Here is an 18003-nt window from a genome sequence, read left to right as displayed (position 1 = left end):
CTGCCCCCCTTTCTTTCCCAGCCCCTGTTCTCTCTCTCCTCATTGTTCCTTAGCAAGGCCACGAATCTGTGCTCCCTGTGACTCATTATTGCTCACTGTAGTAATCTACTCTTCTTTGTGAGACTAAATTTGGAAGATGCTGGAGTTGCCGTTCTTGAGTCCTAGGAGCACATCCTGTTAACTCTCAACTCTCCATGCTGATGCTAGGAAGCATGGATAGCAATCACAGAAGAGGAACAGCTGCTGCATTTGGTCCTGGCTGAGCCCAGTGTCACGCCACAGAAAGACCTGCTGCAGTCAACAAAGCCAGGGGCTTGACTGCAAAAAAAAGGAACTCTGGATTGCAGGGCCCTAAAGCATGAAGCAAAAAGGTCCAATTATATTTATGTAGCCCTCTGCAGTTTCTAAGGTATTTTGTGAAGCACTGACTGCTTTTCACGACCAGGATAAGAAGTGGGTAAAACAGCTATTGTTTTATTCATCTGGCTTGTGAGGGAAGCTGAAGATTGGATAGGTGTGGTGACTTACCCCACACCACCAGCTTCCAAGCTCTGCCCTCCAGCCACACCCCTGTTCTGCAGCGTGTGCCCTTCACCCCTACAGCTCGCACATCCTGTCCAGACCTCAGCACCTGTGCTAGATCTGGACAGGGAGCACATGGGCGGTCACCACCTCCGTAGACCTAGCCTGGTCTAGAACCAGCAGCTTCCAGCTGGTGGGCTCAGCCCATCTGCAGCTCAATGATCTCTGTGTCCATACCCAGCAACTTGGAGCTCCGTCAGGGTCTGGGTTCCGACCCCCAACTTCTGGTTGTGTCTGAACTCCCACAGTTTTAAGGCCAGATATCCATCTCCTCCATGGCCGAGTCTCAAATCTGGTTGTCCCCGGCTCTCTAGCTGGCTCCTCCATCCTGGCCCCCTGATCTCAGTTATTCACCTCTCCCCTGTCCCCACCAGCTGTGCCTCCTTGCTCCTGCCTTGCCAGTGTTCATTACTCCTGTCTCTCAGATTCTGAAGCCAGCGGATATATTTAGTAATCAACTTAGCTACCCACTGGACTTTCCACACCCGCCTTCCTTCCTGTGGACTCTGCACCTGATCTGAACTCCTAAGAACGCTCCTTATTTGTGTTCTGTAGGCCGGACAGATGATAGACCTGGGGCCCTTTATACTCACCACTCGGCCCCCTCTAACCTATATGAAACTCATATTTTAAAATATTTTTTTTGCTTAGAATTTCAAATCCTGTCAACCTTCTTAGCCTATATTTTCTTGTTCCACACACACATTGATTGTCACAGGCTGTACCCTAGTGAAATAGGATATGTAAAAGCACTTTGTTTAAGCAATACACCTTGTACAAATATACCCTGCTTCTGTTATTACTAGGCAATTCAAGCCAAAGGTGACTTTTTTAAACCTTCCTGGTGGAGGGAGATAGGCTATCAGCTGAAATAGGAACTTAACAATCATTGCCCAAGGCCAAAATAAGACAAGTGTAACAATAGCAACAACAAAAAAGTACAACTATGATCCTACCAAAGCTGACGGAATTATATAGATTATTCCTTCTGACCAGGTTACCACCACAGGTTTTTACATTTTCTTTTATTTATTGATTTTTTTTAGAGAGATGGGGGAAGGGTTTGATCCTTCGTTCCAACCAAGGATCAAACCCACAACCTCAGCATATCAGGACGATGCACTGACCAACTGAGCTACCTGGCCAGGGCTCATAGGACTTTAAGATGTGTCAGGCAACAAAACAAATATTCTAGGTGATTCTCAAGGCCTCAGGACCTTTTTTCTACTCAACCTGAAGATACTGAGTTTTCAGACGGCATCTACCATGATTGATTTTTCCATGCTAAGGTAATAATTGCTTTTAATATTTATACAGCATTTTATACTATTCTTTTTTTTAAAGCTGGATCTTTTTTTTTAAAGATTTTATTTATTTATTTTTAGAGAGGGAAGGGAGGGAGAAAGAGAGAGAGAGAGAAAAACATCAGTGTGCGGTTGCTGGGGGCCATGGCCTGCAACCCAGGCCCTGACTGGGAATTGAACCTGTGACACTTTGGTTCGCAGCCTGAGCTCAATCCACTGAGCTATGCCAGCCAGGTATTCTTTTTTTTAATTTTTAAAAATGTGTTTATTCATTTTAGAGAGAGAGGAAGAGAGAGAAACATCAGTTGGTTGCCTCCCATATGTACTCTGGCCAGGGACTGAACTCACAACCTAGGTATGCACCCTGACTAGGAATCAAACCCCCAAACTTTTGGTGTATAGGATGATGCTGTAACCAACTGAGCCACACGAGCTAGGGCTGTACTGTATTATACTTACCTACATTATCTTATGTTATGAAAAAAGATTTTATGGGAAAAGTAACTTCATTGTTTTAAACTTTTAGATAGGAAAACTGAGGCCCAGAGATCTTAGTTAACTTGCCCAAATGCACTAAACGAGTCGGGGGGGCCCATATACTGGAACTCAGGTTTTTCTGACTCCCAAAGAAAGTGCTTTTTCATTTCTCCAGTCCAGGCGTCTCAGAATGATAAAACACCCTGGAAAAAAAACCTGCTCATCTATTTTATGATTAAGTGAAGCTCTAAAAATTGACATCCACTCAATAATAGAACACAGAATTTATCACTGAGGGGTACATTCAAGAACCTGTGCCTCATTGTGGTTTTCAATAATTATACGCTACTGCCATCTTGTGGATATGCTCATTTGCTGTTAGTACTTCTGCCCGCTTCTGGGACCTAGTGTCATGCCTGGCCAGCATTGCCTAGCTGAATCTGAACAATCAAATGTGAAATGCCCAGGAAAGGGCTGGAGTCAGGGAACTTAGAATAATATTTGAGGGGCCCCTCGACTTAACTGTAGAATTGTCCATTCTCTCCTGCAGCAGATAATACTCTTGGTGACCTTGGAATACTTAAGAGCATTGCTCCTTTGTTCTTCCTCTTTCCCAACAAGACTCTTAATTTTGTTAAGTCTGCATGACTATGTACTTCAGAGGGAGGCTGGCCCAATGTTGGGTCTTCATCCATCCAAGCCTGTCAGTGGTTGGTTTAGGTATGGTCAGGTATTCTGGTCAATGGGATAGGAGGAAGAGCCTATTGGAGCGCTTTTGGGAAGGCTTGCTCTCTTGCAGAGACACACAGGCAGAGATGTGGTTTTTTAAAAATTATTTTATTGTTGTTTAGTTACAGTTGTCTGCATTTTCCTCCCACCACTCCCCACACTGCAACCCAGCCAAACCCACCTCCCTCCCTTGCTTCCACCCCCTTCCTTTGGTTTTGTCCATGTGTCCTTTATAGTAGTTCCTGAAAACCCTTCCCCCCAATTATGGTCTTTTGTTCTCTGGTCTTCGGTTTTGTAATGGACATTATCATTTCCAGATGAGTTGGATCTCTGGCACTGGGACCAAAGGAGTACTGACAAAGAATATGGTAAAAGCAAAGAAGTTCCCCCAAATGGGGCTAAAAATCATGGTGGTGACAGGCTGTTGAGCTGCAAGGTCTTCCAGAGCTTCCCAGGTGTGATCTGAAACCAGTCCCCACGCACAGAGGGCAGGGAGAGACTGAAGAAAATGGGAGATCGCCCCAGGTTGGTAGGTGGCAGGTTTAACAAGGAAGTGAATGTAGGAGACTTGTCGTGGGGACTACAAGACAAGTAGTTTCCTGCAGCGCCCCACCCCCTGCCAAATCTTAAAAGTTTACACAGAGACCCTAACTGGGGTCACCCATGTACACAGGAGGCCTTAACAGAGTCCAGTCATGTACCAAGTCTACGTAGTCTCATCACCACATTACTGTCTCAAGGCTGTGTCCCCGGGGAAGTCTCCAGATCAGGAAAGGCAAGCGGAGTGCACAGGGTTGGAGTGGGGAGCCTCCAATCGCCCAGGTCCAGCTCCCAGGTCAAACTGGCGCTCACGTCTTCATGATAACCTTCGACCCAAATGGTAGAACAGAGGCATTTACTTAGTAACGGAGGTCCAGCAAAGTACTTATAGGGAATCTCCTAAGCTTTAAACCTAAGGATCATATTTCACATATTTCTACAGATGGAGAACACAACTGTTCCAGAGATGCTAAATGGTGCTTCACGGTACAGATTATAAAACCGGCTTAGAGGGGGTACAGCATGATGGGGTCCCTGCAGTCCTGCTTCCCGACTTCCTGTCAGCGAGACCCCTGGCAGGTTTCTGAATCTCTCTAAATCGCAGGTTTCTCCTTTGTAAAAAGCAGATGGTAACACTTGCCTGTTAGGGCTGACCAGTAGAGTACCCGGTTTATGATATGGGCTCGATGGAGCAGGCACTCTTGTTATAAGAATGTTTACATGTTAGTAATAAGGCTACTACTCTAGCCTGTTACCTAATAAAAGTTTTATTCTGTTAAACACATGGCAACCAATAGTTTCTTGACTGATAATTTAATGTTTCAAAAATAGAAGAAACAATTCACAAAACTTCCCTTTGGATTTTGTAGAATTTTAAAAAATGGTGGTGGGAATCTCTGGCGAAAGCCACCACACGAGAGACAGTGTGTGTAGGAGCAGACGTGGCTCCGCCTCGTCAGCTCTGAGCCGTGGACTCCTGGACTCGTGGACTCCTTACTCGGTCCCTCCGAGCTTCGGTGTCCTCGTCTATAAAGTGCAAACAATGACTATTGTGCAGGGCGACTGTCAGAAATGATTGGTGAATGTTTTCTGACACGTAGTAGACATGCAGTAACTAACATCTATTCCTACTACTGCTGTAGAAATTAGAGTGGTCGATTTCACAGAACTGAATGGAAGAATATACATATGATCTCAAGACTGAGACTCTAAAAGAGGTGGACGGTTATTTTTTTTTAATTATCAGAAAAATAAACTAGACTCATTGGGCTCATGGCACTGCCCCCTCTTGTGCTGCTCGGTAAGTGTTTGGCACAATTTACCTCTTTCTTCTCCACTTCCTTTGCTCAACTCTGCAATTGTCAGTGATTCCTACAGGAAAGAAAGAGAGGCTTGGGAAGAAAATACTACTATTGTAAAGAAGTCCTTCTTTTAAAAAGTGATGTATTGTTATTGTATTGCAGTTGCCCCAGTTTTTCCTCCTGTGCCCTCCTCTGCCCAGCCACTGTTATAAAGAAGTTCTTGGACTTCCGGCAAGATGGAGGCATAGGTGGACGCACCGTGCCTCCACGCACAACCAAGATTAGAACAACAACAGTTTAGAGGCAGAATAATACCCAGAACTGACAGAGAATTTATCTGAATGGAAGTTGGACAGCCAAGAAGTTGAAGTAGACCCGTTCATCCAGACCGGTAGGAGGGGCGGAGATGAGCGCGGGTTGCAGCGCGTGGAGTGCGGAGAGAGCTGGGCCCCTAAGGCAACCGGGAGCGAGTAAGCCCTCCGGGGCACACAGCGGGTGGACCCTGAGTATGCAAGCGGCGACTGGCGGACCCTGTGAGGCTGCGATTGTGGACCAGGGCAGAGCACGCAGCCCAGGATCCCAGGGAAGAGACTGAGATCCCGGAAGAGTGGGGCTGCTGCCCCTGCCCCCACCCCCACATACTACGTCACAACCTAGTGACTGGGGTGCCCAGCCCTGGTGAACACCTAAGGCTCCGCCCCTCACCGTAACAAGAGTGACCAGACAGAAAAAATAAAAAAAAGAGAGAGCGATGGCTCAAATAGAAGAACAAATCAGTGCCCCAGAACTCATCCTTTTGAGCGACCAAGAAATAGCCAATCTATCAGATGCACAGTTCAAAACACTGATCAGGAAGCTCACAGAATTGGTTGATTTTGGGTGCAAATTAGATGAAAAAATGCAAGTTACCATAAAAGAGATGAAGGAAGATGCATGGAGAACCAATAGTGATAAGAAGGAAACTGGGACTCAAAACAATAGAGTGGACCAGAAGGAAGAAAAAAGAAACCAAACAGGAAATAATGAAGAAATAAGAATTCAAAAAAAACGAGGAGAAGCTTAGGAACCTCCAGGACATCTTTAAATGTTCCAACATCCAAATTATAGGGGTACCAGAAGGGGAAGAGGAAAAGCAACAGATTGAGCATGTATTTGAACAAATAATAAAGGAGAACTTCCCCATTCTGGCAAAGGAAATAGACTTCCAGGAAATACAGGAAGCTCAAAGAGTCCCAAAGAAGTTGGACCCAAGAAGGAACACACCAAGGCACATCATAATTACATTACCCAAGGTAAAAATGAAGGAGAGAATCCTAGAAGCAGCAAGAGATAAGGGGACAGTAACCTACGAAGGAGTTCCCATCAGGCTGTCAGTTGATTTCTCAAAAGGGACCTTACAGGCAAGAAGGGGCTGGAAAGAAATATTCCAAGTCATGAAAGACAAGGACCTATACCCCAGATTACTTTATCCAGCAAAGCTTTCATTTAGAATGGAAGGGCAGATAAAGTGCTTCTCAGATAAGGTCAAGTTAAAGGAGTTCATCATCACCAAGCCCTTATTTTATGAAATGTTAAAGGGACTTATCTAAGAAAAGAAGATAAAGAAAAAAACATGTATAGTAAAAGGACAGCAAACTCACAATTATTAACAAACACACCTAAAGCAAAACCAAAAGAAACTAAGCAAACAACTAGAACAGGAATAGAACCACAGAAATGGAGATCACATGGAGGGTTAGCAACAGGAGAGTGGGAGGAGGAGAGAGGGGGAAAAGGTACAGAGAATAAGTAGCATAGATTGTAGGTTGAAAATAGATAGGGGGAGGGCAAGGATAGTATGGGAAATGTAGAAGCTAAAGAACTTATAAGTATGACACATGGACATGAACTAAAGGGGGGAATGTGGGTGGGAGAGGGTGTACAGGGGGGAAATGGGACAACTGTAATAGCATAATCAATAAAATATATTAAAAAATAAATGCAAAATATAATGAAACAAAAAAAGAAGTTCTTGATTAGCTGAAAATTTAAAAGGTTGAGTAATAAGTATGACAGGCACCTCTTCTGGTTTTGAGAGTTCCGCTCAGGTGCTGTATTAAGCACTTTTTAGAGATTATACTCTTTAATTCTTTCTGGTTTGGCCTACAAATTATAAGAAGATGACTTTACAGTGGACATTTGTGATTATTTCTTCTTACTCAGCCTCCAGATTGCCTTTATAAGTTTGAGGAGTAGGTGATTGTGTGAGGCAGAGCCCTGCATCGCAATCAATGAAGCCAGAAGGCCCTGGTGGTAGTTCTTCCTGATTGCTGACTGCCTGGGGCCTAAGCATGATTGGTCAGCCGATCCCTTCCAGAGCACGATGCTGGAGATAGGAGTCAAGAAAAGCAGGAAATGTGTAAACTTTATTTTGGTAGCAGTGACATTTAGTATCTGGTAGCAGCAATGGCAGCTGAGTCAGCTATGGCACCCAACCCCCAGGCCACTGCCAGTGTCCAGCAGCAGCAGCAGCCTTCCTGTGGTATAGCATGGTTTCCTCTGTGGGTCTGGCCACCCAGCCTCCCTTGGTGCCTGCCTGTATTCCTAGACTCATTCTCCAGCTTTTTCATGGATTCTTTGAGCTCCTACTACTCTTTCAAATAAAATTTTTTTTGGCCCTGACCTGACACCTGTTGGGTGTCATCCTCCAGGATGAAAGGTCACCGGTTTGATTCCTGGTCAGAGCACATGTCTGGGTTTTGGGCCCAGTCCCTGGTTGGGGCACATGCGAGAGGTGACCAATTGATGCGCATCGATATTTCTCTCCCTCTCTTTCTCCTTCTGTTCCCCTCTCTTGAAAAGTAAATAAATAAAATCTTTTTAAAAAACTCATTTTTCTGAAACTGGGGCTCAAATCAATGATTTGGATCAGAAGGAAGAAATAAACATTCAACTTGAAGAGAATGAAGAAACAAGAATTCAAGAAAATGAGGAGAGGCTTAGGAACCTCTGGGACAACTTTAAACATTCCAACATCCGAATCATAGAAGTGCCAGAAATAGAATAGGAAGAGCAAGAAATTGAAAACTCACTTGAAAAAATAATGAAAGAAAACTTCCCCAATCTGGTGAAGGAAATAGACATACAAGTCCAGGAAGCTCAGAGAGTCCCAAAGAAGTTGGACCCAAAGAGTAACACACCAAGAAACATCATAAATTACATTACTCAAGATTAAAGGCAAGGAGAGAATCTTAAAAGAAGCAAAAGAAGAGAGTTACCTACAAAGGAGTGCCCATAAGACTATCAGTTGATTTCTCAAAAGAAACCTTACAGGCAAGAAGGGGCTGGAAAGAAGTATTCCAAGTCATGAAAGGCAAGGACCTACATCCAAGATTGCTCTATCCAGCAAAGCTTTCATTTGGAATGGAAAGGAAGATAAAGTGCTTCCCAGATAAGGTCAAGTTAAAGGAGTTCATCATCACCAAGCCCTTATTTTATGAAATGTTAATGGGATTTATCTAAGAAAAAGAAGATCAAAACTATGAAAAGTAAAATGATAACAAACTTACAACTATCAACAACTGAACCTGGAAAAACAAAAACAAAAACAAACTAAGCAAACAACTAGAATAGGAACAGAATTACAGAAAAGGAGATCATTTGCAGCCATGGGATCTTCAACCGCATGTGAGAGCAATCTGGAGAGACTTTGACAGCTCATGTCAGCATAATACCTGCAGCTGCCACTTGCCTTTCTTATAATATTAAAAAAAAAGAAAGAAAGAAAGAAATGGAGATCACATAGAGGGATATCAATGGGGGTGGGGGGTGTCGAGAATGGGGGAAAAGGTACCAGGGATAAGAAACATAATTGGTAGGTACAAAATAGACAGGGAGAGGTTAAGAATAGTATAGGAAATGGAGAAGCCAAAGAACTTACAGGCAGGGCCCATGGATATGAACTAAGAGGGGGAATGCCAGAGGCAGGAGGGTATAGGGCGGAGGGGGATAAAAAGGAGAAAAAAATGGGACCACTGTAATAGCGTAATCAATGACATATACTTTAAAAATAAAATAAAAATTCCTTTTTCAATTTCAGTTAACCAGACTCAGTTTTTGTTGATAGCAACCAAAAGATTCTGGCTAACTACCTAGTTTTTAGAACATGTTCCATCCGAAAGAGTCTGCTGTTGCTGAATAAAGTCATGGTCAAATTTACAACTGGTCTGGGAGTTCTTTGAATTTCATGTAAAATGCCTGCCGGCCCACCCTAAACCGCTTCTTCCTCCATCTCCCACAACTTCTTAATTCACACTCAATAAACACATACTCAGCACCTACCACATACAAGGCAATATGCCAGGCACTGAGAGGACTCTGAGATCAATAAGCTGTAGCCCTGACAGTATGCTTTTGAATTTGAACCAGGAAAATGTATTTTCTTTCCAAAAAGTAAATGTAAAAGCTGATCACTCTGTTGAGGGTAGAAGTGAAGGGAAACTGTTTTTATCTTTGAGTTACTGTCATTGGGGGCAAGGTGATGTCCATTTCTTTGTAAATGTTCCAGAAATCAACCCCTAAAGGCAACTGGATTCCTTTGTTAGAGGTTCCAGTAAAAAAGAAACAGGTAGCTCTCTAGAGCACTGAGAAAAGAATGCCTCATCTGAAGTTGACAACTAGATTGCTGTTCATCAAAACATTTGTGATGAGGATGAGGGATGGGGAATTAGTGCCAGCGCATTAGAAGTGTAACTCCAGATAATGCAGAGTCCTCAAATAGAATCAAAGAAACATCAGTTTCACATGAAAATACTATCCAGTTTACCTCCTTTTCCTTCAATTACCAAGTGAGTATTTCTCCAGCGGAGTGGGGACTCTGCTGGCTGTGGAGCCCCTATAATATAGCGATTGCCCAGGAGGGTGGACACTTGTGTATGAAAAACACAGAATATGCAACATAGTCAAGGAAGAAGGGCACACGTGAGTAATGTTACTAATGTTCATGTTGAAGCAGGTGTTTCCACACACCCAGGAAAAACTGGTCACACGCATACAACACTTACTTCATAGGAGCTTAAACTGGTGAGCTGAGCACTCGCAAGACCCTCAGGCACAAGCGGGAAGTTTGGTCTAGAAGTCAGACTTGGTTTTGGGGTCAGGTCTTCACTTCTTGGGTGACTTTGGACAAGTTGTTTAACTACTGTAGGACTCAATTTTCCTTCAGACTCCCTTCAGAACAGGAAGGGAACTTAGAGAGGGTATAAACTAGTCTTCTACTTCTACATGACTTTTCTTTGAAGCACCCCCAATAAACTTCTGACACTGATGACAGGATGCTCACTCTCTCCGGGTGACTGCTGTCATTTTGGAAACACTTTGACTGTTAGAGATGTTCTTCCATACATATTTGCAACGTGTCTCTCCACAGCTTTTCTCTTGCTGGTAACCTCAAAGGTCAAGTCTAACCCATGGACGGCTCTTTCAGAAAACTTTCAACTGCCTTTGCTTTTCTCCTCTACAGGCCCAAACCACCCACTCTTCTCCACTGTTCTCATCCATCACGTTCAAGATCATGGCAGCATTCTGGTCTTCATATTGTTATGTTTGTAGGGCACAGGTTAAGCACTCTGAGGCCTCAGACACAGTCTGAATTTGAATACTGGGACTGTCGCTTAGCTGTGTGCCAGTGGGCAAGCTACTTTGATTTCTCCAGACCGATTATCTCTCTAAAATGAGGACAGTATAAATAATAACCAGCAGCAACAGCAGCCTACCTATCTCTTAGAGAAGCTGTGAAAGAGATAAATGAGCAAATACAAGTAAAATGTTTAGTGTAATACCTGGCAATATTACTGCTGCTATCACTAATAATAGTAGATAATAAGCTCTAATAATGAGAATAAGAATAAATGTTCGAACCTGAAGGATTTAGAAATGTTAACCTAGTTAATTCATGACTCCACAAAGAAAGTTTGGTTGCTCTAACGTGAAACTTCCCATACTTTTCATAGCAATTACCACTTTCAATTGTGTGTTCAACGTCTGATCCACCCCGAAGAGGGTGAGGACCTTTTCTATTGTGTTGACAGCTGAGTACTTAATGCCTAAATCAGTGTCCTGTTCATAGTCGTTAAGAGAATGGACAAACACCTTCATATCGTAGAAAAGGAAACCGGGGTGCTGGGGGAATGGCAGCTTTGCCTAAGATTGTGCAGAGGGCTCCCAGGAGAGCTGGAGCAAGAACCCAGAGGTCCTGAGCAGGCCACTCGCAGAGTCAAATCAAGGTCCAGCCGGAAAGTTTGGTGATTCTGGCGGGAGCACAAATATCAGGTGGTGTAGACTTCAACATTCCCACTAGGCGGCCTAAGGCCCGCTCCCTATTTTCGGGTTGTGAACCGAAGGAGAGGCCAAAGACGGGCGTGTCCCGGGGCGCGGCGCTAACACCCATTTGCAATGCTCCTCACCCGCTCGGGGTTGTTGCTTTGTTGCTGCTGCAGCCCGGCCATCCCAGCTGGGTCGGCTCCCCGAAGCAGCGAGGCAGCGAGTGGAAAACAACTCCGGCTGCAGAGAGACAATTAACAAAGACGGGGGACCGGGCCACCCATTCCCAGGGCACGCACGCATGCAGCGTGGGCAGAGCTGTACCCGCCTGTGCCCTCGATGGGGAGCGCCGCTCAGACGTCTGGTGTGGCGTGGGTCTGGGCAGCCCGGAGCTCCTCCCGCCCGGGCTGCGCAGTCACCGGGGGGCTGAGCTCTGCGTGTGAGCCCGGGCACCTTGCACGCGCACGGTGAGTCTGCCTGGCAAGACAAGGCGGGCGGGGGGGGGGGGGGGGGGGGGGCTGGAACTGCTACTGTCAGATCTGAAAAGGGAGGTGGAAGAACGCGGGAGCCACGACGCCCTGTCCCGGGTTGCATTGTAGGTAGCTTTGTGTCTTGAGCCTTAGATAATGCAAACAACCAGCTCCATGCGACCCGACCGAGTGGTTTTACAGGTGTCAAACCGAGGCCCAAGGGAGGTAAGCTGGTCTAGTAAAAACTAATCATTCCTCGTGTCTGTTTGTCCCTGCCCGTTTCCGTGTAAAATCTGAGGCAACTTTTAAAAAGAATCCATACATTAAAACAATGGAATGATTCAAACAATGCTAAAGAATCCTTGCCAAGGAAAGTATAATTATAAATAGGCAGTCAAGGCCAGGGGAAAAGAGAACGGAAATCTGACGTCCATCAGGGGAGCAGCCTTGGCCGAGGGGGGCTCAGAAAAATAGTGCCAAAGCTGGGGCTGGAAGCCAGACAGCTGGTTGAGCTCCCGCTACAGTGCCCCCTGCCGGTCGAGCCCCTGGACCTTGGGGGAATGGAGAAGAGGACAGCCTGCCCAGGTTCTTAACCTTCTTGCAATCACTGACCCCTTAGAAATCTGGGTGCCCTCCCCAAGAGGGGTTCACATATAGCCTTGCATTCGGTTTCAGATTTGACATGAAGCATATCTGCTGTTGTCAGGAGTAACTGAGGTTGTTACTTGGGCTGCACTGTTTCAGACCAGTTTATTTTTTCCTTTAAGGGGAAGCATCTGGGTCCTGGCTTGTGTGGCTCAGTGGACTGAGCACCCACCTGTGCACTACAGGGTTGCTGGTTTGATTCCCAGTCAGGGCACATGCCCGGGTTTTGGGCCAGGTCCCCATTTGGGGCGCCCGAGAGGCTACCACACATTGATGCTTCTCTTCCCTCCCTTCCGTTTTCTGTAAAAATCTTTTTTTAAAAAAGGAAAAAAAGGGAAGCATCTGGTTAAAGAGTATCTGCTGTGAGTCCAGACAGAGTCCTGGTGATGCAGCACACATAGTTCATCCTCTCAAAGGCCCAGTTTTCTTTCTCTGTTTCGTACTTCAGGCTTTTGTCAGACTTCAGAATGAACGCTGAGTTTGGAGCCTAGCGTGGAGTAAGTGCTCTATAAAAGTGGTGCACATAACCCAGTGACATAACCCAGTGCCTCACAGCTGTGCCACTTGGAAAGGAAGCTGGGCCGTTCCCAAAATGAAATAAAACAGAACTTGAAAAATTATAAACCTGCGAGTATAAAGTCAACCCTGTTATGACTTACAAATGGCAGCACCTACCTTGTGGTAGTAATCTAAATGAGAGTATACTTATTTAGAATAATGCACTACACTCAATATTTGACCCAAGGTCAAATGCTGAAAATAGAAACTACCAGACATTTAAAAAAAGAAAAGAGAGGAAAAAATAAAACGAAACTGCCAGACATTCTAACAAAAACTGTTTATTAGGCCTCACTTCCCTCTCTGAATAGGGTTTGTTTTTCAATGGGAGGAAAGACGAGGACACACTTGGGAACCTGGGTGGCGAACAGGCTTGCCCAGTGACGGCGGGTCCGCTGAGTTTCCGCCAGGGCACAGACAGGGCTGCTGGCAGTTGGCTCACACCCCTCTTGGATCAGCTACTCACTGTGCTAAACAGTGCCTTGGTTGATTCTGCTCTAGATCAAATAAATGGCTTTTTATTTAACGAATGGGGGGAGGGTGTCTTTGGGTGCTGACACTGAAGCAAAGTGGCATTTGATGACCTTGATTTTCCAAAGCTTATTGCTTGTTTATTGACAAGCTTCAGAATTTAAAAAAACCTATGAATCCAAAATCATGGGGACAGGGCCTGGGCAGGCCTCCTTATCTATAAAAAGAACTGCTCTTACAAAATCCAGTTTTGTCTCTTTTCTCTACCATTTTAGGCCTTGCAGTTACAGCCAGGGAAATACAGCTAGGAAAAGTAGCTGGGGACAAGAACGTGCATGCCTAAAAAAGTGCTCCTGGTGGTTCTTATACACCCTTGGTTATGAGTGTTGGTAGGGTGGGGATTAGTTGTGGGGGACTATTGAATCTTTTACATTTCTGTATTGTTTACCTAGTTATGTAATGAACAAGAACCTGTATTGTAATTTCAGCAAACAAATAAATCAACAACCCCTTGGTGTCCAGTGAAGACATATGGGTAGCAAAAAAGTACTTGACAATAGGCCCAAGATCATTAATTGGGGAAATGCACACTAAAACCACAATGACATATTACTTCGTACCTATCAGGTATGGCTAAAATTAAAATGATTGACTACACACAGCGTTAATGAGGTTGTGGACAAATTGGAACTCTTATACACTGTTGGTGGGAATGTAAACTAGTACCACCACCTAAAAAAGTTTTACATTTCCTTTAAAAGTTAAATATATACCTATTAGGTGACACAGGCATTTCATTCCTCAGTCCAGCTTTATTGTAATAGAGAAACGAGAAACAATCGCTATGTGGATAAATAAACTATGGTATATCCATTTAATAAAATACTGCTCAGCATTAAAAAGTAAGACCTATTGACACATCCTACAATATGGATGCATCTTAAAATAATTTTCCTGGAAGAAGCTAGAGAAAGAAGAATAGTACATGCTGTACAATTTTATTTGTGTAAAATTGAAGGAGAGTTGCTATCTCTCACCTGACCTCAAAATTTTTAATGACTTTCAAAAGTTGTGTATGATCATATTAGTCTAACTCCACTTGTAAGTGTTGTTGGCAATTTGATGATTATTCTGCCAGTGTTTATCCATGTCATTTATGCATTCATTCAACTAGTTGAGCACCTACTATGTGCTAGATCTAGAATTGGCACTAGGTAATGTGTTGGTGAATAAAAGAGACATGATCCCACCCTGGCTGTGTGACTAAGTGGCTTGGAGCATTGCCTGCGCACCAAAAGGTTGTGGGTTCGATCCCCAATCAGGGCACATACCTAGGTTGCAGGTTCACTCCCCAGTTGGGACACTTACAGGAGGCAACCGATTGATGTTTCTCTCTGATATTGATGTTTCTCTCTGATATTGATGTTTTGTTCTGTCCTTCTTCCTCTCTCTCTAAAAATCAATAAACATATCCTCAAGTGAGGATTAAAAAAAGGCTATAAAAGAGACATGATCCCTGCTCTTGAGGAGTGTACAATCTATCAAATGAACCAGTAAAACAAATAGAGTAAGAAAATATCTATTGGGGGAAAGGAGTGGTTCTTTGGAAGGGGGATGGGAGTCAGGGAGGACTTGCCTGAGTTTTCAGCAGGGAGGTAAAGCAATCGGTTTTATGCTTTTGAATGACCACTCCACTCAGAGGCTGTGCATTCAGTCTGGAGGCTGTTGTACTGGCCCAGGAGAAAGGTGACAGAGGTTTAGACTCAGGTGGTCTTCGAGATGGAAAGCACCGAAAGAACTAGTGGGTATCCTTAATAGACAGAGAAGATCCTAGAGGCTGATACTGATCAATGCTCTTTGAATTCGGCAGTTTTATCAATTTTCAGTCCATACTAACTGTCTTATTGCCTCCCCCACCTCTGGCCTCCATCATTACATCTTATTCCTTATTTGTGAGGATGTCACGGGAGACTGGCGCCACCGCCTTGCTGGTCCGGTTACACTAGCTTACAGCATTCCTTTGATCTACTGATCTAGTTAACTTTACTTAAGGGAATGAGGATAGTCTGGCATGACCTGTTTGGTGGTGTTGTTGTTGTTAACCTAGGCCGGCTCCAAGGGCTCTCTTTCATTCTCTAAAGGCTTATAGAACATCTGTTTTAATCAGGTGGCAGACACCCGACTCAGCATGGATCATGGCAAAGCAGGGTGGGGAGTGAAAATGTAAAAAAAGTCCAAAGAGAATCAGATTTGTTTCATCATGGCCGGGCTGAGTAGTGCCATTGGAGCCCAGTCTCATGGTCCCTCTTATCTCTCCGCTCCATTTCTTCGGTGTTAGCTGGGTTCTCAGTCAAGCTCTTGTGCATAGTTATTATTATCATCATCACGGTTACCTCTTCCCACCGTCCGCTTCAATATGGCCCGTCAAGTGTCCTTAGACAACTGCTTCATCCATCTGACCCATAGTAATGTTATGGCTTTTAGTTTAACAATAATAGTGACAAAAACAACAGTTACTATTATTGAGGGCTTATGATGTGCAGGCACTCTGTGAGACACTTTATGTGGATTATCTAATTATAAGAAAGGTCATATAATCCTCTCAGGAAAGCCAGCCAGTTGATTGCAGAATCAATTTAAAATCAGATTTTCTGGCTCCAGGATCTGGGCTCCAAACCTTCACAGCACCTCCTGCAGTCACTCTTTAGGGCGAGGAGGGAAGCTAAGCCACCAAATGTGTGCCTGTTTCTCACTTTTTCTGAACATGAATCATCAAATAGAGTTGGCAGCCATATTTGGAGGGGAGCTTTGGAGGTTCTTCTTATAATTTTGTCCATTCCAGATCCTTCAGGGTTGGAGAGTTCTGGAAGCTCTTTATGCAGAACCCTGCCCTCTGACTAGTGTTTACGTCTTCATAAACCAGGCTTCCTATGTGGCCACTCTTGTTTCTATAGGTGTTTCCTCCCTTTATTCTTCAGCAGGGTCTGTGGCTGTCATGGTGCTTGAACTTGATCTTTGATGGCCTTCCCTAACCCCTGGTGTCTCAAACCAGAGGTTTTACTTCCTCCTCCTGCCAAATGTTGAAACTGACCTACTAAAAGCTGGGGTAGGAGGATGATGGCTGTTCAGCTTTCTTTGCTGTGACACTTTACCTTCTGGAAGAACTTTAAGATGATGGTGTCACTTTCCCCTATAGATTTTCTCACTTCCATTTCTCCTGTTCTGACTGGTCAGAATTAGGTTCAGAGGATTATTTTCCCATCACTTCCCTTGTCTTGAAAGGGATGAAGTAATCAGGATGCTAATAGCATTTACTTTCTTCTTTCAGAGGAATGAAACATGGAGCAAATAACCAGATACTTTAAGTGTCCTTCCCTTATTGTAGAGCTGTTTTTCCCTTGATCTCTGTATCCACAGCATCCAGGAAAATGCTTGGCATGAAGTAGCTGTTCCAAATTCCCCTGTGTCAGTGTGGGCAGAGGAGATGAGAATTAACTGTTTTATCCTATCCTAGAGTCAGAAGCGGTTGCTGCAGAGCATTCAGTAGACACTTTTTTTTTTTTAGCACTGAGTATATGCTAGACTGACTTTAGTTCCTAATTGGCTCTCACAGGGCATCAGAGATCTGCAGGCTCAGCATGGACTGGACCGTGAGGAAAGCCACGTTTCCCTGAGTTTGTTCTCCAAGACAAGCCACCTTTATCAGGCCAGACAAGGCATGGAACAAGGGCATCCAGCCTGCTCTCCAGCCTTTTGAGCTGCATTTGTCCTGAGAGTGTTGCAAAGACAGTGGATCACTTAAGCTATATACTATTTTGTTTGTTTTTTAACTTATTTTGAAACAATTACAGATCAACATGAAGTTGTAAGGATAGTACAGAGAGATTTTGTGTACTCTTTACCAACTTCCTCCGATGGTTACATCTTAAATATAGTACAACACAAATCTAAGACATTGGCATTGGTGTAATATATGTGTATAATCGTTCTATGCCATTTTATTACATGGGTACATTTGTGTAACCACCACCTCAATTAAGATAATAGATCTATCACCACAATGTCCAGTCTGGTACAATTCTTTTTTTTTAAGATTATATTTATTTAGATGGGAAGAGAAGGAGAGAAACATCAATGTATGAGTGAGACACATCAATTGGTTGCCCCTCGCATGCCCCCAGCTGGGGACCTGGCCTGCAACCCAGGTGTGTGCCCTGACTGGGAATCAAACTGGTAACCCATTGGTTCACATGGCGGTCCTCAGTCCTCTGAGCCACACCAGCCAGGGCTGGTGCTGTTCTCCTATGGTCACATCTACCTGCCCTTCACGGTCGTCTCTAACCAAGTGGCAACTAATCTGTTTTCTGTCCCTGTAACTTTGTGTGTTAAATGGAATCTCACCATATGTAGCCTTTTCACTCCACGTGTTTCAGGCAGCATGATTCCCTCCGGAACCATCCACATTGACATTGTTGCTATCAATAGTTTATTGTATTTCTCAGTAGTCAGTGATATTGGATGTACCACAGTTTTTTCAAAACCATTCACCTATTAAATTTACCTATTAAAAACATTTTGTTGTGTCTAGTTTTGGGCCACTAACAAATAGACTTCCGCGAACGTTCA

At 44.1% G+C, this 18003-nt stretch overlaps 1 protein-coding gene, 1 long non-coding RNA gene and 1 other non-coding gene across 3 annotated transcripts in view; 2 read left to right on the top strand and 1 right to left on the bottom strand.

Moving 5' to 3' along the window:
* Nucleotides 1-3329: 3329 nt before the first annotated feature.
* On the bottom strand, nucleotides 3330-11049 carry LOC123808929. The gene is made up of 3 exons (XR_006783851.1): nucleotides 9976-11049; nucleotides 4955-5003; nucleotides 3330-3958 (listed from the first exon to the last, which is right to left on the bottom strand). It is a non-coding gene; the product is annotated as an uncharacterized LOC123808929 (long non-coding RNA).
* Nucleotides 8549-8676, top strand: LOC123813256. Its single transcript, XR_006784698.1, has one exon. It is a non-coding gene; the product is annotated as a small nucleolar RNA SNORA44 (small nucleolar RNA).
* Nucleotides 11050-11366: 317 nt separating the features above from the next.
* ARHGEF37 (Rho guanine nucleotide exchange factor 37) overlaps nucleotides 11367-18003 on the top strand; it is a 46028-nt gene continuing 39391 nt past the window's right edge. The window contains exon 1 of the mRNA XM_045823882.1: nucleotides 11367-11700. The gene's annotated coding sequence lies outside the window, so the exon portion shown is untranslated. The remainder of the gene's footprint in view (nucleotides 11701-18003) is intronic.

Source organism: Phyllostomus hastatus, unplaced genomic scaffold (assembly GCF_019186645.2).
Source record: "Phyllostomus hastatus isolate PE091 unplaced genomic scaffold, TTU_PhHast_1.1 phas_contig_150, whole genome shotgun sequence".
Lineage (NCBI taxonomy): Eukaryota > Metazoa > Chordata > Mammalia > Chiroptera > Phyllostomidae > Phyllostomus > Phyllostomus hastatus.
This window is presented reverse-complemented; position numbering and strand designations above follow the sequence as displayed.